The sequence below is a fragment of the Budorcas taxicolor genome, chromosome 18 (assembly GCF_023091745.1).
Source record: "Budorcas taxicolor isolate Tak-1 chromosome 18, Takin1.1, whole genome shotgun sequence".
NCBI classification, from domain to species: domain Eukaryota; kingdom Metazoa; phylum Chordata; class Mammalia; order Artiodactyla; family Bovidae; genus Budorcas; species Budorcas taxicolor.
The window spans coordinates 15,854,416-15,876,462 of NC_068927.1; the positions used below are offsets into that span (position 1 = coordinate 15,854,416).

The window sequence follows — 22,047 nt, forward strand, 5'->3', positions numbered from 1 at the left end:
CACTTAACAGATACACTCGTCCAGATCACTTGTTTTCAAGAAGGAACTGACAAAACTCAAGGAACTGCTCGGCGAGGACGCCTCTGAGGCCAATCGGGGCTCAGATTCGCATGAAGTGGAAAGTCCTGCGTCGGTGCTCACACATCTGGATTGGGTGCTCAGGAGCCAGGGAGCCTCCTGAGAGGAGGGGAACCTGCACCTGCATGCATGCTTGAAGCCAGGAAGGGTGTCTGGCAGAGGCACAGCTTGGGGAAGTCGGGGCAGCGGGAACTCCATGCACGAAGGTGGGCGGCGACTGGGGAGGCTAGGGGCTCTGGAGACCCAGGCCGCATGGTTAGGGGTTCCCCTGCTGGCATCGAGGCACCACAGAAGGCTGACCTGAGTCCCAGAGTATTTTCATTGTTGGAAAGCATGCAGACTGGCTGCATGTCACCTTGAACTCCCCAGAGGAATGTTGCCAAAATATAAACTCATTGCGCTGCTCCTGCGAACTCAAAGCAGTATTTAGGGCTGGCGGTTCACCCCACATACATGGCCCTCTGAGCACATCCCTGAGAACGAGATGATCCTCCCACCAGCCCCAAGCCACAGAACTGCCGCCCTCGGTACGCACGGCCTGTGAAGGCCCCAAGGACCCATGACAGGAGACATCAATGCAGGATGCTGTCCATACGCCGGAGGGACCCCAAGTGGTAACGGGTACCAACTGGAGCAGGTTTGAGGTTGGAGCTGAAGAGGTGGTCTGGGAAGGCTTTGCTCAGGGGACCAGAGGTGTCTCTGACTCTCACGCCCCGCTTTCATAAGGATGACCTGAGAGCTGGTTTGGCTCAGCTGTGATGAGTGTCAGCCCAACATGGTGTGTCTTGGTGCCCACTGCGGGACCCTCGTGGATCTGGCGAGATGCCCAGAGACACCCAACCTCTCTTCTATGCTCTCAGTTCCTGGACATGGAAGGCCCTGCCCAGGGCCCTCCCAACCCGCATACCGAGGGACCAAGACTGGCCCAGGAGAGACTTCATCGCTGCAGGGCCCCAGACCCTCCCATCCTCCTGCCTCTGTCTTCATGGGCGAGGCTGGGGCCCTTGAAAAACTTGTGCCTCTTTTGGCAGAGAACTTGGTAAAGGTGGGAGGGGAGGCTGTAGGGGTGTTTACATTTATGTCATTATCATAATTGTAGTCGAAGCTCACAACACTGGGGAGACCATCACTGCCTCCCTTCCCGGATGCTCAGAGAGGTTGAGGTCTGCACCTGAGGTCACACAGCACTGGTGCAGGCTGGAAGCTCCTGAGAACACCACCGGCCCCTCTGGCTGCAGCGACTCTGTCTACTGCTCACCTCAGATACCTGCGGTTACTCTTATGACTGAACCACAGCGATGCCAGAGAGGCCTGGCAGTGTGGAAGGAGAACACTATGCCCCAGCTTCTCTCGAGTCCTGGGTGCAGAGCTCTGGGCGCCAAGCTCTGGGCGCCATCTTCCCAGGGCCCTTCTCCCTGACGGATTCCAAACAATCCATATTCTTGCCCCCAGGAACCATCGAAATGTTCCAGAAATTCCAATCGTATGTCACCCCAACGGCACAGCCCAGACCCTCCCCTGCAGGGGAGGCCAGGAGCCTCTGGGGTCCCACGCAGTTTGTTTTCACTGCAGAGAGCTATCTGTACACTTGTTGGGTTCCACGGGCCACGTGCTTCACCCCTGTCACCTCATACAACTCCTGGAACCCCACTATTTCCTACTTTCAGAGTCGGCGACGTGTCCTGTGGTGAGCATGGCAGCTGGACCAGCTCAGGGTTTTAGTCACACAGGAAAGGCATGCTCCCAACTGCCCAGCCCCCACCCATGGTAGCCACTGTGGATGGGTCTACGGACCCCTCTAGATATTTCCATATGAATATAACCCTCGGTGCATGTACTTGCGAGGAAGGGGCAGCCACGGCGCCTACACGTCAGCTCCACAAACTACGAGTTCTTCTGACGAGACCTGGAGGCTGTATGCCCAGTCCGGCCTCGGGCTCCTCACCTGTAAAATGGGGAGATGAGCCCCATCCCCAGGGTTAACAGGAGCCAGAGAGTAATAACCAGCATAGACAGCAGCCAGGGATACAGCAAGTGCCAAATGAGTGCCAATCTACAGACAGGAGTCACCCTGAGCACTCGCTTCTTGGAGGTCCTCCTTGGAGCCTCTAAGAGGCTGACTCTGCTCTTCCACCCAGGGACACCCCCTGCAATGGCCAAAGGGTCGACACCCGGGAAGACAGGGCCTTCTGGCCGGACACCACAGTCCCCAAGCTGGCCACGTGATGGAGGAACATGGAGTTGCCACAAATGCAGGTGGAAAGGAAGCCCCCCACCCTGCCCAGGGGAGCCCCTGGCTTGGCTGGACAGGGTCCCCTGCTATTTCCCAGCCCTGCCTCCCATCCTGCTGGGTGGTCTCCCCAGCCTTGGCCCACCCACCCGGGAGGTCAGAGCCCCCTTGGGCCCTAGGGATGACACCACAGCGAACCCCTGGAGAGGCATCCCTCTAAGCTGGTGTCCCCACAACCTGGGAACAACCTCCTTCCTCTGGATATAAGGCAAACAGAGTCCTCTGGAAGCAAACCTTTTAAGCAGATGTTTCCTCTTGGCACGCACCTCCCGGGCGGGGCCTACCGCTCTCACACGGAGGCACAGGGGAGACGAGTGATTTCAATTCTTCTTTTTAGGAAGGGGGAGGAAAATATTTTAAAAAATGTGTTTTACAAGCCTGCTTTTGCCATTGTTTATGTAAACAGGTAAATTGTTTCCTGCCTCAATTAAAAACATCTGCCACATAAATGAATACCAATTAACTCATCCTGTTTTTAATTACTCTGTTAATTACACGCAGGCAGAAGAAACGATGGCTGGGAGTAGGCGAAGCCGAGTGCACGCCCTCCCCCCAGTTGGCAAGGATCCGGACTGTGTCTGGCTCCTGGTGGATGAGGGTGGCAGGGAGGTGGTGGCGTGGTGCCAGCTGGGATTCCCTGATCTGGGGCTGCCGGGTGGGCACCTCCTCCAAGGGCCCTGGATGGGGGCCGGCCGGGGCTCAGCTCACTCTAGGGAGTGAGGAGCCCCCTACTGCAGGCCCTTCTGCCCTCCCCCTTCCCACTCTCACCTCCTCCAGCCACTCCCCTCCCATCACTGGAGAGGAAGGAGGGGCCTTAAGGGGGCCAGTCATGTCTTGGCCATATTTTGCTGGGGGAGGGGGCAGCTGGAGATGGAAGCCTGCACCCCCTCCAGGAAGGCCTGCCTGGGGTTGGGGGAGGGGAATACTGCTCTGACAAAGGCTGCATGGCGGCACCCTGAGCACCAGGACTGGGAGCACCCCCGAAGCACCCTCACCCGCCCCTCACCCGCGCTCCTCGTCCATAGCCTTCACCACGGTTTGTAATTTCTCTGCCCTCTCCTGCTTGCTTCCCTGAACTCGGCCCAGGGCAGGCAGGCAGGAGGCGCCCGAACATAAGTCTCCGAGTGAACCTTATCCAAGGGTGCTCACAGAAGAGGTGTCATTATTCCTATGCATGGCGTTGGCTTGGGAGAGGACCCTCTGAGGTGTCACATGGTCACACCAACCTTCGTGAGGGGATGGACTTGAACCCAGCAGGAGCCCTACTTCCAGGATGTGTTTACTGCACTGTCGACATCACCAAGGTCAAGCTAGGGAGTCATGCTGTCTCCAGGGGCTGGAGCTGCTGGGCCCTGGCGTGCCCCTCCCCCACCTCCCACAGATGCTCTCCCCACCCCCTCCCAGGTTACACGGCTTACAGAAGCAGAGGTGGTCAGAGCTGGCTGGCCCTCAGTTTCCCAGCTGGTGTGGTTGGTAGGTTTCCACTTGGCCCATCAGAGGTAGGCAGCAGAGCATCTCTGTGAGAATGATGCCACTGCCTTAGGTGGGCTCAAAGGGAAAGGTGTGCCTGACATTGATTGGTGATGTCTGCCACAGCCATTGGAGTGTGCAGATTGATTCGCCATGTCTGCCAGTTGCATCACATATGGAGCAATGGGGAGGTACCAGGCTCCAGTCCACACTCACAAACAGTGCTCCAGAACAGAGAACAGTCTGCCTCTCCTACTGCCTGTGGGCACCTGCTCAGGGGGCTGCCTGCACCAGCCTTCTCTGAGACATGGGTCAACAGGCCACAGATGAACAGGCCAGAGTCCAGGGGCCAACCCCTTCCAAGGCTGGGTCCCAGCTCACAGTCCCCACCCGGAATCCTGTCCCAACCTTGGAGCAGGGCTGGGGAACAGCAAGTACCAAGTGACCCACAGTTTATTACCTCATTTAATCCTTCCAACAGCCCCATGAGGCTTTCCTGTTATTTAACAGTAACAGTGAAATGTAAAACATGTTATTACACCCATGTTACAGGTGGAACTCACAGGTTCAGTAACCGCAGGGCTCATGGCTGGAAAGGGCAGGGCTGTGGGTCTGACCCCACCGTGCAGACGTGCACAGGTCTGGCCTGAACTCACCCTGCTGCCTGGACCCTACCCACTCCCTCCAGATTTCCAGTCTCTCCGACAAGGACCAGGGGCAGGCATAGCCTCCAGGTTTGAGTTGGGTGTTGTCCAGTTTCTGCCCATAGGCTGTGAGCAAGTCCCTCCTCTTGGCTTGGTCTCAGCATTTTCCCCTGGAAGAGGGGGTTGCTCACCCTGCCTCGCAGCACTGGCATGAGCATATTGGGGCTTTCCTGACAGCCCTTCTGCCCACCGCTCCCCTCACTGCCTCCCCTTCCAGGAAAGCCACCAGGCTGAACACCAGATGGGAAGTCTCCTGAGCTGCTAGAGGCCGAGGCCAGTGTGGGTCAGGGCCTGCCCTGAAGGCTGTTGGGGAGCCTGCACCTCAGCCTTGCCCAGTGGGGGTCCCTTTCAACATCCATCAGTCATCCAGATTCTGGGCCATTTTCTCTGGGGCCTTTTAGCCACTTTGAGCCATAAGACATGTCTAATAGCAGCTCCTGCAGCGTGCTGGGCAGCTGGGTCTGCTATGGGGAGCTGCGTGCTGGCCCGCCTGACCATGTCTCCACACCTGGGGCTCACTGAGGAGCAGCCAGGAGCAAAGCCAGGTCCAGGGCTCCTTGGCAGCCCTGTGTGGTTCAGAGGGCCCGCCAAGCTGTGGGGAGGAGCCCAGACTCACCAGTCAGGACTTCAGAACGGTGGTGGCCACAGGAAAAGGGCCACAGGAATGCTCGAGGTATAGCCCCACCCCAGGTCTGTGGCAAGGGCACACGATGACCAGAGTCAAGGGCAGGGACTCTGCACCCTGGAGGCCGTATCTGCCCAGGGAGAGCTGCACCTCGGAGTTTAGACCTCAGTGGCCTCCTCGCTGTGAGAACGGAGGACCCACCCCCTCAGAGGTGACAAAGGCCGTGTGCAGCAGTTATAACAAGGGGCTGTCCTGCAGAAACCAGAAACCGTCGGCCAGCCCACTGGTCAATCAAGTCCAAGGTTCAGAGTGTCCACATGCAACACCAGCCCCAAGGGGGAATCACTATGCCACTTCTGAGGGGCACAGAGAGGGCAGGAGCCAGCCCGGGGTCACACAGCGGTGGAATCACACAGCGGCAGCCTCACCCACCAGCCCTCAGCCCTGACCTGGAGAACGGGCTGTGTCCCTGATGGACAGAGGGTCTGTTTCCAGCCCCTCCTCCCTGCCTTGGATGGCCCAAGGCAGGCAGATGGGCCGGCGCTGGTGCAGCCGCGGTGGCAGCTGCTCTGGGGGAGGCGAGCGGGAAGCCGGCTCCATGCCTCCCTCCCCGGTGGAACCTTCTGGATGTTTTGACTCATTCCACCACATGGTCTCACAGAACCCCAAGGAGATCTGGGGGTGGGGCCCTGCTGAGTCAAAACAGCCTTGGGGTTTTTGGCAGAGGGGCGTGGCATCCTCCTGCTCTGCCTGGAGTCTCCCCTCTTGTCCCTGAGAAAGCTCCGAGGCCATCTCCCCTTTTGACGGCAGGGAAGACCGAGGCCACCGCTGGCCCCTGGGGTTTCCCCTCTGACCCAGGGAGGCTCGGTCAGGCCTGTCCTGAGCCCTGGGGCACACGTGGAGTCACAGTACTTCATCCAGGGCTGTGCCCTCACCTCCCGTGTTCCCCTGGGGGGATCTTCCCAAGGCAGAGAAATGGGGAGACCATGGTGGCTTCAGAGGCCAAGAGGAGTGCCCAAAGTCACATGATATCTTCTGCCCAGTTAGTGTGAATATTTTCACAGGGACATTTATTGTAAAACAGAACAACTAAGGAGGCCCTGGTGCCTTCGATGGAAAACCTCTCCGTGTCCAGAGGCCTCACCCCAACCACACCCACAGGCTGTAGGCAGCCTCTGTGTGCCCAGCACTGGAGGAGGGTGTGCGGGACTCAGTCTCTCCTCTTTGACCGGGGACACCCCACGGTGGTGCAGGTGCGTGAGCTCAGGCAGTTCAGACCTGCAACTCACCAGCACAGCAAGCTTCCAGGGAGCCAGCAGGCTTGACCCGAGCGGTAACCAGGCTCAGTTCTGGGCTATTCCAGCTCTACCCCCTTGGTTGCCAAACCCCTCAGGATGCCCATGGGGCCTCCTGGTCTCTGAAATGTCCATCTTCTGACCCTCTCCAGGCAGCACAGAGTTCAGGGGAAAAGCGACTCTCCTTCCTCTCCTCCCATATGATGGACCCCCCAGGCCTCAGGACAGATGGAGCTAGAGCGCTGGTGGTCAGCTCAATCAGGAGGATGGGGCGAGCACCATGCCCACCAGTGGTGGCACCACAGAATGGCGGGCGAAACGGCAGGACCGGTTTTGGGTCCCTCACCCTGGGCTCCTGCACAAAGGCTTTGGCTGCTGGCCACAAAGGCAGAGCTCCGGGTGGAGATCTCCCCCAGGGACAAACTGGCCACTGCCGTGCAGTCGTGAGGCGGCATGAGGCAGACCCCCAGGGGAAGCCAGGATGCCTACTGGATCAGCTCTATGAGTCTTCAGTGCAAACCCCCGGCGCACAGGAAATGCATGACTTTTTCATGCCTTAGTATTTATCCCACCACCTCCACCAGCTGAAGCCCTCAATGCTCACAGGCGGCTCCCAGGCCATTCTCCATCCCCTTGTCCTCCTCCCTAACTTCTTCTCCTCTCCACCTGTGCTTCTCCTCTCCACCTGCAAGGCCACCTTGCTGGCCCGCAAATGTGCCAGACATGCTCCTGCCCCAGGGCCTTTGCACTGGCTGTCCCCTATGCTAGAGGGCTGTGCCCTGGTGGCCCCCTGGCTGCCTCCCTTCCAGGCCTCAGCTCAATGTCACCTACTCAGAAAAGCTGCATCTGGCAAGGATAGGCCCCACCTCCCAGCCCCAGGCCCTGCCCATTCCTTGTTTCCTTCGATTATTGTCCATCTCTCCCCAAACAGAGTAGCAGCCACACCAGGGCGGGTCCATCTGCTGGATTCCGGAATAGCGGCCGACACATGGCAGGCCCTCAGTCGCTATTTGTCAAAGGAACAAGCGCCTAAACCGACTACGTTCTCATCAACAGCTTATCTCATCTAAGTGTCATCCAGCTCTGAGCTGGTGCCTCACAGCCGCTGGGCATGCACTGTGCCAGGCAGCAGAGACCCCTACCCTGGGGTCAGCCTCCTGGGCTTCATCCAGGAAGGAAACAACAGTTGGAAAAGAGGGTCATCCTGGGAGGGACGCCGGTGGGCAGATGTGAGCGGTGTGGGTGGTGGCTGATGCCTCTGGAGTCAGGATGCAGGCCTGCCAGGCCCTGTGCAGCTGGGGGTCATGTGGCTCCCATCAGTACCACCCCACCCCCACCAGCAGGGAGCTCAGAGGAAGAGCGAGGAACCGAATTTCTGCCATACATCGAGAGCTACATGGTCTTCTGATGTGCAGAAAAATGGAAAATGATTATTCCACATACCCTCACCAGCACCTGGGTATTCAAACTCTGTCCTGTGTCCAGATAGGCTGAGGGAGGGGCAGGTCCACCCATCCTTCTCCAGGGACCTCCCTACCTGGTCCCCTGCCCCTCTGTGAGGTGACAGCCGGGATGCCCAGGAGAACAGCAGCTGTGTCAGCTGATGGAGGATGGGCACACCACCAGGTGCCAACCTGGTCCCGTCCAGGCTCAGCGGCGACCCCAAAGCCTCGGCTTCCCTGGCATGCTGGGAAGGAAACACCTAATTCCTTAGTGGCTCCACGGGGGTGGGAGGGACGTCTCAAATGGGGAGACTGAAGCAAAGGTGACCCAGGGTGACCTTCATTGCCCTCCCCTCCTCTGCCCCAGACCCAGTTCTGTGGGGTCTCCGTGCCCAGGGGCCTGTCCTGACCTCTCCACCATGAAGCCTTCTATAATTCTTACTGCAGGACCGGGGCTCCAGCCCTGCCACACGGGCTTCTTATGCACGAGGAGTTCCCAGTCCTGGGCAGCCAGATGGAGGGGCAGAGTCTGAGAGCCGGCACCTGGCGGTCTGTGCTGTGGAGTTTGGGGTGTCCTGGCCGTGGCAGTCGGGGCTGTGCCCTCTCCTGTCTCTGAGCTGCCCCTGGAGTGGGCCCTCAAGGAGCCTTTGTTTGGGAGTGAGTGGGGTCAGGTTTCAGCGAATGGCCCTGCAGAACCCTGGCCACCTCCTCTGTGCTCCCATGCAGGCACAACCCCGGCTGCCTCCCTACATGCCCCACATAGGCAGGACCCTGGCTGTCCATCCCTCCGTGCCCCCACGAAGGCAGGACACATGACCCGACTCCAGGGCTGGAGAGCAGATGAGATAGCTGTTTGTGGAACCAAATACAGTGACAGCTTGCAGGCAGGCGGGCCCTGCTGTTCAAACAGCGCTCTCCCAGCACCCAGCGAGGGCGTCCCTGAAGCCGTGACCCTGGCATCACTGCCTGGAGACGGGGCGCTCACAGGTGACACACGTTCCTGCCCGCCCTGGGCCTCCTGTGTGTCAGGTGCCTGCCTGGGCTCTGAGGCAGCAGGGCCAACAGACAGAAGTCTTGGCCTCACAGAGCTGACCTCCTGGGGAGGAAGCATGGTAATGTGCAAAGAAGAGGGGACGCTGAGGGCTGTGGGGACACAGGTGGGGGTGGGGATGAGGGGCACTCAGAGCAGAGGGGACTTCTAGGTGGGTTGGAGCAGGATGGTGGGAGCCATGTGGCTGTGGGGCAGGACACACAGGCAGAGGGACCCTCCAGTCCCTGGGGTGCTGGGGACACAGCAAGGGAGGTGGGTCGGGATGAACATTTAGAGGGAGGGCTGTGTGGTCCCAAAGCCACTGGCAATCTGGCTCTGTCCCTGGAGGGGGCCTCTCTGGTTGACACATGGTGGCCCCAAACTACTTCCTCTGACTTTGGGGGGGTGGGGAGAATGAAACCAGAGAACAGGTGCAGAATCTTGTTCACGCCAAGGACCTGGGACGCAGGTGCCAGCGAGATTCAGTAAGTGTTTGTGCAACCAAACACAAGGACAGCTTGTAGGCAGACGAGCCCTGCTGTCCCAACCACCCTCAGGCTCCTGGCGGGGCATCCTGCCAGCCAGTGACTTGGACAACTGCATGCTCCCCACCCCTACCTCCAGGCCAGGGTGTGGTCACCTGTGGAAGGGGTGAGCTGACCCGGGCACGTGATGCAGGGAAGCCAGGTGACCAGGGCAGGAGGCTTTTCATGTGAATTCATTTCTTGAAACCTGGAGGACAGTGACCTAAACTAATGACCACTCAGCACAGCAGATGCTGTCCTAGGAGTGACCCCAAGAGAACTGAAAACACACACCCACCCAAGAAGGTGCTTGGGAAGGTTCACTCCAGATTATCCACTCTCACCAAAGGTGAAGCGGCCCAGCATCCATTGACTGATGATGGACACACAAAATGTGCAGATCTAAGTCACTGACTCTCAGTCATTAAAAAGAAGGAGAGCAGTGATGCATGTGACCACATGGACGGGCCTCAGAAACAGGGGGCCAGCCTGCGGACGCGCTGACTGGAAAAGTCCTGCCCCTCTTCCCAGGCGCGGCAATCTGCTCACCTGGGGGCCCCGCCCCGACAAGTGGGCAGGACAGCTTCTCCCTTGCTGACCTCAACCCAGCTGGGCTGGCAGGCCCAGGAAGGAAGATGGTGAGGCTGGGCCCTACCGGTCGGTGACCCGCTCCCTTCCAAGGCATGCCCCGCATCCGGAGGCACACCCTTCAGAGGCCAAGAGGAACCTCATGATGGTCTCCCCTAATAACCTCCTGAACCAGGAGCCTAACTAGGCTGATGTTCTGTGTGACATGAGGATTATCAGCCAGAAGGAGGTCCGGGCGGCAATGAAGGGACCTCAGCCACTTTGAGACTCAGAGAAAAGCCTCCTGAATGCAGGGTCAGGCCCAGGACCTCATGACCACCCTGACCTGTCCCCTCCACTCTGAAGCCCCCAGGGCCATGCTGATCAACAGGGCCAGGAGCTGTGCTGGTCCCTTACCAGGGATTGAATGATCACGATTGTGGAGATTTCAAAAAGGAGTTTTCACATTAACAGAGGAAGCCGAGGCTCCAAGAAACCACACAATGTACTGCAGCTGAGGGTGAGCCTGTGGGCCGAGATTCCACCTGGGTGCCTGACACCCCGAATGAGGCTCTCCTATGACAAAGCCACACAGGTGTGAAGTGACAGGCATCCTGGGAAAGTCCTTATAGATGGTAGTGACAGGCATCCTGGGACAGTCCTTATAGATGGTAATGACAGGCATCATGGGACAATCCATGCAGATGGTGATAACTGTCCTGGGACAGTCCTTATCTGTGTGCAGTGACAGGTTTCCTGGGATAGTTGTGCAGATGGTGTTGACAAGTGTCCTGGGACAGTCCATGCAGGTGGTGGTGACAAGTGCCCTGGGACAGTCCTTGTCTGTGGGTAGTGACAGGTGGCCAGGGACAGTCCTCATCTGTGTGCAGAGACAGGTGGCCAGGGACAGTCCTTGTCTGTGTGTAGTGACAGGTGGCCAGGGACAGTCCTTGTCTGTGTGTAGTTACAGGTGACCAGGGACAGTCCTTATCTGTGTGTAGTTACAGGTGACCAGGGACAGTCCTTGTCTGTGTGTAGTGACAGGTGACCAGGGACAGTCCTTGTCTGTGTGTAGTGACAGGTGGCCAGGGACAGTCCTTGTCTGTGGGTAGTGACAGGTGGCCAGGGACAGTCCTTATCTGTGTGTAGTTACAGGTGGCCAGGGACAGTCCTCCTCTGTGTGTAGTTACAGGTAACCAGCGACAGTCCTCGTCTGTGGGTAGTGACAGGTGGCCAGCGACAGTCCTCGTCTGTGGGTAGTGACAGGTGGCCAGCAACAGTCCTCGTCTGCGGGTAGTGACAGGTGGCCAGGGACAGTCCTTGTCTGTGGGTGGTGACAGGTGGCCAGGGACAGTCCTTGTCTGTGGGTAGTGACAGGCACTCAGGGATAGTCTTTGTCTGTGTATGCGTGAGCTGGGTCACCCTTCACAAGTGCTCATGGGGTCACCGTGCAGCTGGGTTGGGATGTGTAGGTGGGATCCGGCACAACATGCACTGCTGCAGCCATCAGAGTGTAGACATCTAGACGGGTTACATGGCTCCTCTATGAGTGTCCTGGGCAGCTGCCCTAGGGACAGTCAGGGAGATCACACATCCTCCTTCTGCCTGGTTTTCACAGCCTTGCACACATACTTACCTGCCCCGTGTGCACCCCCTCACGTGCACACTCACACACAGGGCTCCCATGGAAGGTGATGTCCACGGTGGTCCCTGGAGCGAGCTGCTCCCCTCCTCCCAGGGACCTCCCTGCAGCTTCCCTGCCCTCCTCTCCGCCACCAAGCAGAAGGAAAGGCAGGGCACTGGGAAGAACAGCTTTTCATGAGTAAGCGCCCTTGCCTTGGACCATTCTACCAACACCCAGACCTTTGGACATGGTGGGGGGCTTTTCCACCCATCCTGGGGGCTCAGACTCAGGCTGCAGAGTTGGGGGGCGCCTGCTTCTCCTAGACATGGCCTCGCCCTCCGAGATGCCTGTGTCTGGATGTCACCTCTTCCTGGCCCTGTCCTCCTTCACCTGTCCCCCAGGACCATCTTCTCAAAATGCAAACCTGATCAGCTCCCACCACTCAGCTCCACTCAGGGGGCTTCCCTGGGCCCTGGAGATTCCAGGGACAAAGGCCAGAGTCCTGTCCAGGTCCACCAGCCCCACGGTGCTCCCGTTTGGTCCCGGCCCCTCCTGTTTGTGGTTGGTCACCTCTGTACGGTCATCCCTAACTACATGTCTCAGAGCCGCACACCTGCACCCCCAGGGCCACCACAGTGCCCCTCAGCAGAGCCGCCACTGGGGAACTCCCTGTGCCCTCGCCTTGTTCTGTCCGACACGGTAGTCACCAGCTAACCAACAAGACTGTTCGGAACTCAGACTCAAAGCAAATGTAAAACAAACGTGGAATTTCAAAGTGTTTTTTAAAAAGATCTCAATACTTAAAAAAAAAAATCAACTACATGCTGAGATAACAACATTTTGGAGACACCAGGTTAAATAACACATATCACTAGAATCATGTGGGTTTCCTTCTTTCCTCCTTTTTCTCCACGTGGCCACAACCCTAAGCGGCACACGTCTGCTCTGCATGGGCACGGCTCACCAGGCCGTGTAGGCTGATGCATCCCGGGAGAAGCTGCCCTTCAGAGCATCTCCTGTGGTCACAGTCTTGGGGGTCCCAGGGTACACACGGCAAGTCCCACTCAGTAATAGCTACTCGGATCACAAGCCAAGCAAACAGGCTCCAAACTGCTGAAAGTCTCTGAATGGTCCAAGGTGATGCCGTGTGTAGAGAGTCTGTCTCAGAGCATGGGGCTCCCTGTCCACACACAGTTGGACTCCAGAGAGCTATCTGGGCAAAGACCACATGGGGGGACAAGACCAGCGGTTGGTGGGCCATATGGAGAGGGTCTCAGACCCCCAACCTGAGCCTTCATAAGTGGGGATCTGCCGCGGGTAAAAGGAATACCTGCAGGGCTACCCAGTCCAGTGTGGGCTCCCAGGGGCGTGGCAGATGGGGTCACTACAGGGCAGTGTCATCCTGTCCCCTGCCTGGAGACGGGCGCCTGGTGGGGCAAGGCAGGACTGCTCTTCATGGGAGTGAAAGGGACCACATGCCCTTCGCTCTCCTGCCCCATGTTCTCCACAGCAGCAGAAGGGCCTCTCTCGCACAGCCAGGTGTAAAAGTGTCAGCACACAAATGGCTGCCCTCCCCACCACCCTGCATACAGCCAGCTTGGATGCGGAATGCTGCCCTCCGGCCCACTCTGACCCTCAGAGGCAGGGAGGTGGGGAGGAAAGCTCCTGGTTCCCTGCGCTCGCGAGTCCAGCAGGGCTGGGTGAGGCTGGGGAAGCCCAAGGCCCCCAGGAGAAGTCACAACAGCTACCTGGGGACTCAGGTGTAGGGAGAAGACGGAGGTTCCTGAATCGGAATCCCACCTCTGCCACCAAGTAGCCATGGGATGCAGTTTCCCACTGGGCCCCGGTTTCGTCTGTGAACTGGGGGCGGGGGACGGAATGGAGCATGGTCCCTGGGGACACTCAGGTCCTTTGCTCGTCTCTGAGCTGTGTCCCCAGCATGAGGATGGGGTCAGCAGGCACAGGGATCTGGGCTCCACTGAGGACAGGGACCTGGACCTGGGGCAGGAGGACATGGGTGTGGGCTGGAATCAGAGCAACAGGGTGTGACATGGAGCTGCCCGACACTCACACCCACCACTGAAACCCAGGATGCCCTGAGTGTCCCCCAGGGAGGGCCGGTGACAACCACGTCTAGAGCCACCCGTCAGCCAGATACACAGGACTATCCACCCTCCTCACAACCCCAAGAGGGAGGAGCCAGTGAGACTGTTTAGCATCGAAACAGACTCAGAGAGGGTGAGTGGTGTGCTGAGGGTCACACAGCCACCACCAGGAGGGGAATCAGGCTTCAAATCCCAGCAGCTCAGAGAAGCCAAGTGGTGTCCCTCCCCCTCTCTACAGCCTCGATACACAGGGGAGAAGCTCCCCAAACTGGGAGCAAGCTGCAGCCTCCTCTGGTCCTGAACACCCCCACTTCTCCAGCCTCTCAACACGCTCCCCGCCCGCCTGTCAGAGGGGCCACTGCAGCCGGAAGCCTCTTCTTTCCTCCCTGGCTTCACTCCAGCTTTTTGGGGTCTTCCCGGGTCGGGACCACCAGGTGAACACTTCCTCAGGGTCCCACGTGTGGCCTGGGGCCTTCAGGTGCGCAAGGAGCTCTACGGCCCTGCCCTGGCAGCTGTGACTCCTGCCCTACCCCCGCTGTGGACTTTTCTCTGCCCAAGTAAACAGAAGGTGCCTAGGGCCGGACATCCTCCCAAACCTCCTGCCACGTCCACCACGCTCCAGCCTCAGGGGCAGTGGGGGGTCTGAGCACCCAGGCCCCGGGGAGGCTAGACGCATCCGTGGATAGGGAGTGGGATGGACAGCGGTGGCTGGGAGCCTGCAGGTGGACAGTCGATCAGGGCTGCGGGTACCCCGGCCCCAGGAGGCAGCTTCCTTATCACTGCTAAATGCATCTTTGCTTTCTTTCCTGCCGACATCTGGCCCCCGGCACATCCCCGGTTACAGCAAGCAGAAGTCCCAACGTCTGTTTTATTGCCAAAGGTCGTCGGAGGCCCCACTCAGCCATCAGCCCACACCCCGTGTGTGCCGTGAACTTAGGAGCGAGAACTGGGAACCCAGGACTCACTTTCCTTGTCCTGAGTTTCCATCCTGAGTGCCAGGCCTCTGCCTGGGTCTTTCCACTGAGGCTACAAGGGTGATGCCAGCCCAGAGTTTGCTTCCAGAAACCAAGCTCTTGCTGCCATTGTGGTCCTGGAACAGGGCCAGGCCACCTTCCGAATGCAGCAGACAGCTCCAAGGGCCTGTCCACCCCCTGTGCCACAGGAGCAGCACCCACCTCTCGTGAGCCTCTCCTGGTCTCAGTGTTCCCATGTGGAGAATGGGACGGCAAGGGTGCCCACCTTCAGGGTTGTCCTAAGGTCAAATGAGGGGCAAAGCCTGCAGCCAGCCTGCTGTTGGGGCTGCGTGACAATGACTCTGCCCCCTGCCTGGGTGACCCTGTGTCCAGTGACAGCTATGGGTGACAAGCGCCTTCCAGGTCATTCCTGTCCAGTAAGTCTGATCGTGGCCACATTCCTGCATTTACCAGTTTCAGAGTTCAGGATCCTCCTCCACCCCCCACCCCCACCCCCCAGGTCTGGGAAGTGACACTAGCTGCCCAACAGAATGCTATGCCTGGATACCCTGCTGAAACAGCCAGACAATGGCCAATGCCATCCAGAGGGCCTTGAAAGGACACAAACCCCCTCAGCTCCTACCCTGGGTGGTGGGAAGGGGAGGGGCCTGGCCTCAGGCCTCTGTGACTCAAACAAGGCAGAAGGTGCTCATCCTCCCGGCCTTGATCCCCGTGGCCCCTAGCCCCAGGGAGTGCCCTGGGTGTCAGTTACTGTGCCCACGTGCCAGAGTCTGTGTCCAGGTGACAGTGCTGACATCTGGGGCACTAACCCCTTGTCAGCGCCCAGCAGGCGTGGGAGGAATCCTTACAGGCAGGCAGGGGGCCAGGCTCACAGACACGGATGCCAGGAGGCTGCTGTCTGGAGAGAGCACCGGGGCTCCTCTCGTGGGATCAACAGAGTGCACCCCCCTGGGCGTCTGTGAAACAGGGAAAGTCCCCGCAAGGGCTGTCCTGCAGACTTGGGGTGGTGAGTTCGAGCACAGAGCCTGGCTAGGCAATGCCCCAGGGTGACTTGTGCTGCCGGGGGCTGGAGAGGGACCGTGAGCCTGAGAGCCACGCCACAGGCAGGATGGAGCTGCCCCATGGAAGCGCCTGCGCCCTCCTCACAACAGCACTCATTTAGCACCTACTGTGTGTGAGCTCTTCAGCACACCCCCGTTTTGGATGCTGAGCACACACACACACACACACACACACATACAGATTGGTGAGGAAATTCAGAAGAGCTGAATTCAACCACCATCCCGCAGGCCTGGGAGGAATCACCCAACCCAAACACAACTGGACAGAGAAGGGAGGCCACCGAGAGTGCCAGGGCACTTCCGGGTGGTAGGGAAATGCCTCCTTGGATGCCAGTGGCCCTTCCTGACTGCCCAGGAACCAGCAGCGCTCAGAGCCAGCCCCCCCTGCCCCTAGGGCAGCCTGGCGGGCTTGGATCCTGAGGATTACTGACCCAGCCTGCCGGCGTCTCCAGATCCTTGCGTAGGAAGGAAAATTAATTTCTTCCAGTCATGCAGAAATGAAAATATGTGCAGCCAAATCAGAGAGATTTCCTGGAGGTGGTAACTCAGTTACGTGGATCACCTGGTGACAGAGGGAGGGCTGGCAGGTGGCCTGGGCACCCCCGGGGGTCCCAGAGGAGGACCTCCACCCCGCATCCGCCAGCTCGCTGGCCCGGAGTGGGGGAGGAGGCCCTGGGTGGGCCTGTGAGACACGTCCCCTCCCCCAGTCACACACGGATCAAGGCAGCTCCAGAGAGAGCCGGATTCTGCCAGAAAACTGGTCCTAATGTGACATTCCCTCCCACCCGAGTCCGCCTAGCTCTCGGGAGCCCCGAGTGCCACATCTGTTCCTGCGCTTAGCACCCCTCCCCTCCTCATCCCTCACACGTACGAGGGTGGCTCAGCCACACAGCCCCACGCAGCCCGGTTCTTTACGGACTGGGCTGTTGGCTGCACAGAGCAGAACCCTCTGCCTCCCGGCGGTCTCCAAGCAGAGGGCAGAGGTGGGCGTTGGGTGACACACAAGACCCTACTGTCCATCACAGTGCCAGCTCTCCGTGGATGTGCCCTGCCCCAGGAAGGATGCCCCCAGGGACCTAACCTGAAGAAGTTTCTCAAACCTTGTGGCAACTTGGGAGAGCAATGCAGGGACCCAGAATAGCTGCCCATCCTCTGCCCCTGGCCAACCCCTGTCCTTTGAGGGCGGCCGCCCTGGGAACCTCCTGTTTCTGGGTCCAGGGAGGAAACACACGCCCAGTTAGACATAATGATTTGGCATCCTGGCTGCCGGTCAAAGTGGGGGCCTGACCGTTGCTCAGGTCACCCCCCACAGTAGCACAAGATCTCTGTTCTCAAAGGAAATATTTTTCTCCCCGGCCTCTAGAACAGGCCAGAGGTCAGCCAGCCTCAGCCCCAATGCTGGGGAATACAGTTATCCTGGTGGGGAGGTCGCGGGGGTCTGGCACTCATCTGAGCACACACACAGTTTGCGGGGGGCCGGAAGGAGGGACAGCCTGAGGCTATGTGTTCAGAGCTGGCGGCTCAGAGTGTGGCTTGCCACCAGCCCTGCTGCCTTCTGCTCCACGTAAGCCCGTCTAGGGCTGAATTTCCAGCCATCTGTCCCTCCACGTCGGCTCACACCTCCCTCCCCGCCGTTCCCACAGCCTGGCTCTGGGCCTGCCCAAGATGCAGATGGACGGTTCCCAAAGCCTGTGAGTGGGACCGCTGCCACTGGGCTTTGCCCGAGGCCCCGGAGCTGACAGGATCCAGGGGCTGTTATTTAAGATCTTCTCCCCACGCTGGGGCCGGGGCAGGACATCCCCCAGGGCAGTCTTCACCCCTAAAAATGTTCAATGGCTCTGCGCTGGGCGGCACGTCCAGGGACCAAAACAAGAGGAGGGGCTAGAGGGAGCTCTGGCCCGCCTCCCCAGCCAGGCCACAGGCACGTCCATCTCTTCTAGGGTCACCTCCTGTACCCCCAGAATGGTCCCCTGTCACCTGGCCCGGGCCCTCTTTGTCAGGAAGCGCAGGCAAAGCAGGGGAACCCGCAAGACTCCCCACCTTCCACACGCAGGTCCCACCTTAGGTCTGACCACACCCCCAGCAGGTCAAGCTCCGGCTCACCTGGGGGGTGGTCGGTGGGCGGGCGCTGAGTGGGCTGGCCCCACCCCGCTGTGGGCTCCAACTTTGCAAAGTGGGGAGGGGGGTCCCCGGGAGGCCTATGCACTCTGTGCGGCTTCAAGGAGACCCTGGGACAGCAGCCACGGATGGAGTTGAGTGACAGCGGCGGCAGCGCGGACGGACGGACAAGGCACTTACGGTCCAGAGGTCCGGTGGACCGGAGGCGATTGCACTCTCGCGACCCGGTTCCTGAAGTGGCTTTTCCTTCGAACTCAGTCCCTGCCTCCGTAACTTGGGGGCAATCCGCGCGCTGTCTTCTGGCACCGACCGCGCTCAGGCGCCAGGCGGGGCCGCGGCGCGCGGGGCGGCAGCCCGGTCCATCCCCAGGCGGGTCTCCGGCCGCTCGCTCCGCCCGCCGGCCGCCCGCGCGGAAACAAAGCGCGCACGCCGCCCGGGGCGGTCTCCGGCCTCCGCTGCCCGCGCCGGGTCCAGCCGCCGTGCCTTTAGCTCGCGGGCGCCGGCTCCGGCTGCCGCGCGCTCGCCCGAGCGTCTCACGGGGCTCCGCGGCCCCCGCCCCGCGCGCCCCGCCTCCGCCTCCTGTCCCCCGCCGCCGCCGCTGCGCCACCTGCCTCCCGCCCGGCGCCCATCGCGCTCAGCTCCGCCCCGGGGCGCCGGGCTCCGTGCGGGGCCGGCGCGGGAGAGTGGCTCCGCCCGCCGCCGCCCCAGCCACTCGGGCGGTCGCGGACCCCGGGGCGCGCCCTGGGAACTTGGCCGAGGGCGCGGGCCAGCCGCGGGGGCCGGAGGCTCTAGGGCGCAGCCGGCGGCCAGCAGCTCGGGTGCGAGTGTGAGGGCCGCGCGGGCGGGTGTGAGTCGGGAGAGCGCGGGTGCGCGGGGTGCCGGGGTGGGCCCGCTGTGCTGTGTGGAGAGAGACGCGCGCCGCTCGGTGGCGAGGGATGCCTGTGGAGGGAGCGTGGGGGCCGCGGAGCCGGGAGCGCAGAGGGTGCGGGAGCGCGGGGTGGCGTGCTGGGACGCACGGGTGCCGGGGTGGGGGGGGCGGGCGGGTGTTAGTGTGGGTGCCGTGGGCGCGGAGCGCGCGGAGCCGTGAGGAAAGCCGTGAGGGTGCCTTGCAGGGAGCGCGGCAGGCGCGCCGGCGGGCCCCTTGCCCGTGTCCACCCCCGCCGGCTCTTCAGGCCGCGCCCTGGGCGGCCGGGTGGGGCCCCGGAGCGGAGCGCGCCGCCGCGCACACCCACCTCGGAGCAGTCGGCGGCGCCCGCCTCGCAGTTTTACGGCCGCGGCGTCTGGAGTCCGGGCGGGAGGGGAGCAGCAGGCGCCCCTCCTCCGGCCGCCGCCCCCCCTCCACCCCCGCAGCGTGGGCCGAGCCGGGGCCGCCTCCGCGCGCTGCCGGCAGGGGGCGTCCTCCCGCCGCGCCCTGTTCTCAGTGCCTGTGGCCTCCGGCCCACGCTGACCCAGTTACCCGCAGGAGTGCGGGGACACTGGACCCGGGATCACAGCCTCTGGCCTGGGGCGTTTGCATGTGCTCTGCGTTATCTGCATCCCATTCGTTTAATTTGTCTGCAGAACTGCCCCAGTCGCTGCCCTGGCCTCTGTGTGCCCCCTTCTCCCTGCGTTGCAGCCCTCACCGTACCTCACCACCGCACCTATTTGCCTCTTTCTCTAAAGGGCTTTGCAGCATATCTGATGCATCTGCCCGGTTAGTACATTTTTGTTAAATCGGTGCCATTCCCCCTTTGAGCCTCCCCCAACCCACACAGACTGTTTCCTTGAGACAAGCTGGGGGTCCCAGAGTCTCGGTCTTAGGAGACAGAGGGTCCAGAACTCGGAACAGCAGAGCCTTTGTCTGCATTTCATTTGGCATAAATCTGCATGTGAAGGTCCAAGGTCCCCAGTTCCCAAGTTCAAAAATACAGCAGTATGCCAAAAAACGCCCTTCCCCTTGAGTGAGCCCCACCCCCACCCCACCCCCCTTCACGGGGCGAATTGGGCAAAGGAAGCCAGTGGAAACACAATGCAAGGCTCTGGGCAGGGGGTCATCCCTGCCTCATCCTCGTGGCCACTCCCAGGGGCACTGGACAGAGTCTCTGGGTCATCAACTAGCTGTGTGGCCCCTGCCAGTCCCTGACCTCCTGCGTCTCTATCCTTGTGGAAATAAGTGTGGTGAAGGATTACTTGGAACACAAGTTTCTGGCATCTCCCTTCCCCTGACTTTCAGAATGAGACCCCTCCTGTCCCAGGGGAGAGCAGGTGCGGACCCCTCCTGTCCCAGGGGAGAGCAGACGGTCCTGAACTTGTGTGTGGAGATGACAAATAGATTCAAGAGATTAGATCTGGTAGACAGAATGCCTGAAGAACTATGGACAGAGTTCATAACACTGTACAGGAAGCAGTGACCAAAACCATCCCCCAAAAAATGAAATGCAAGGAGGCAAAGTAGTTGTCTGAGGAGGACTTACAAATAGACGAGGAAAGAAGAGAAGGTAAAGGCAAAGGAGAAAGGGATGCAGAGTTCCAGAGAACAGCAAGGAAAGATAAAGCCTTCTCAAGTGAACAATGCAAAGTAACAGAGGAAAACAATAGAATGGGAAAGACTAGAGATCTCTTCAAGAAGATTGGAGATATCAAGGGAACATTTCATGCAAAGATGGGTCACAGAAGAATGTGGATCTAAAAGTAAGTGTCCCAGACTTTACACACCAGGGTTCACTGATACCAGCTCCCTTACTTCATGGACTCTGAAGCACCACTGATGTTAAGATACTTCTCATTTCATGCACCACTAAGAAAAGAGAATGCTCTCCTGGTTATAATCCTAAGACGCCTCTAGATTTCAGAGATGTTAACAAGCCACCAGTGGGCCAGGTGGGGCATTGAGCAGCAAGCAGACACCCCGAAGCCCACCTTGGTGCTCCCAACCGGGCAGGGAGGTGGACCGACTGACAAGCACTGAATTCTCACAGAGCATTAGCAGAAGCCGAGCCCAGCCTGGGGTCCGCTGCGTCTCATCCCCTGCAAACAGCACATGGTTGTCAGTTCTTTGTGTTAAATTACCAGTTGCAATGCCACTGATTTAAGCAGGGTATTGAATACCACTGGAGACGTGGCAGATCTCAAAACACCAGGAATAAAACAAATCATCAGAGACCACACGCTCAGGCCCTGAGCCAGCCTGAAGGCTCCTGAGTTCCTGCCTGGGAGGACTGAGGCCTGCGCTGAGCGGTCAGAGGGACAGCCAGGCCAGTTTGACCTCGTCAACAGTCATGGCGAGTCATGGCAGGAGCTGTCACACTGAGGAGGGTTTGCTGATGGTGGGCACTGAGCTGAGCACTTAACTTTCCCTCAGCTGTCAGGCACATGCTCCTGAAGCCTCCACATTACAGGTGGAGGGACAGAGGCTCTGAGCGGCTGCATGGGTGGAAGCTGAATGCTCTACAGGCTCTACCCTTTGGGCTCCCTGTTGCTTCCCCTGGGCTGGTTTCTCATGCTGGAAGTGGCCTCAGCACAACCCCTGGGTCTTTGGCAAAGCTGAAGTCCCACCATGCCAGTTCAACCTGGGCGTCCAGCCACTGCAGACCACTTGTCTGTAAAAATAATTCTAGGACTTCCCTCGTAGTCCAGTGGCTAAAACTCCACACTCCCAATGCAGGGGGCCCATGTTCCATCCCTGGTCAGGGAACTAGATCCCACATGCTGCAGCTAAAGATCCTGAATGCCACAAGGAAGATAGAAGATCCCATGTTTGGCAAGCGAGACCCAGCGTAGCCAGATAAATAAATATTAGAAGACAAAATAATTCTGAGTGATGACGGACTTCCTCAAATACATTTCTGTTGTACGTAGAAATCTTCATCAGAAGTTTAAATAGTTGCCAAGAGGATAAAACCTGCCACACCGTTAGGTATGGATATTTCAAAATAAAAGAGAATCTGCTGGTCTAGTAGTGATAGCCTTTTGATAGCCATCCTTGTTCAGTTAAAAATCCACAAACTAAATCTTTAACATCTGAATTTTCTCCAACTTCCAAGCTGACACAATGAGCTTTTAGATACAATATCAAAAGCATGATCCAGGAAAGAAAAATTGGGTCAGTTGGACTTCATTAAAATTTAAAACTTTTGTGAAAGATACTATTAAGAGAATGAA

General features: G+C 59.3%; 1 protein-coding gene across 6 annotated transcripts in view; it reads right to left on the bottom strand.

Moving 5' to 3' along the window:
- CBFA2T3 (CBFA2/RUNX1 partner transcriptional co-repressor 3) overlaps positions 1-22,047 on the bottom strand; it is a 77,848-nt gene that overhangs the window by 34,108 nt on the left and 21,693 nt on the right. Inside the window, exon 1 of one of the 6 annotated variants that reach the window (XM_052655544.1) lies at positions 18,088-18,266. The exons of 2 other annotated variants lie outside the window; for them this stretch is intronic. The gene's annotated coding sequence lies outside the window, so the exon portion shown is untranslated. Of the gene's footprint in view, positions 1-17,892; positions 18,042-18,087; positions 18,267-22,047 lie in introns of those variants that run through there. 3 more of the 6 variants (XM_052655542.1, XM_052655545.1, XM_052655543.1) reach the window with 3 other exon arrangements.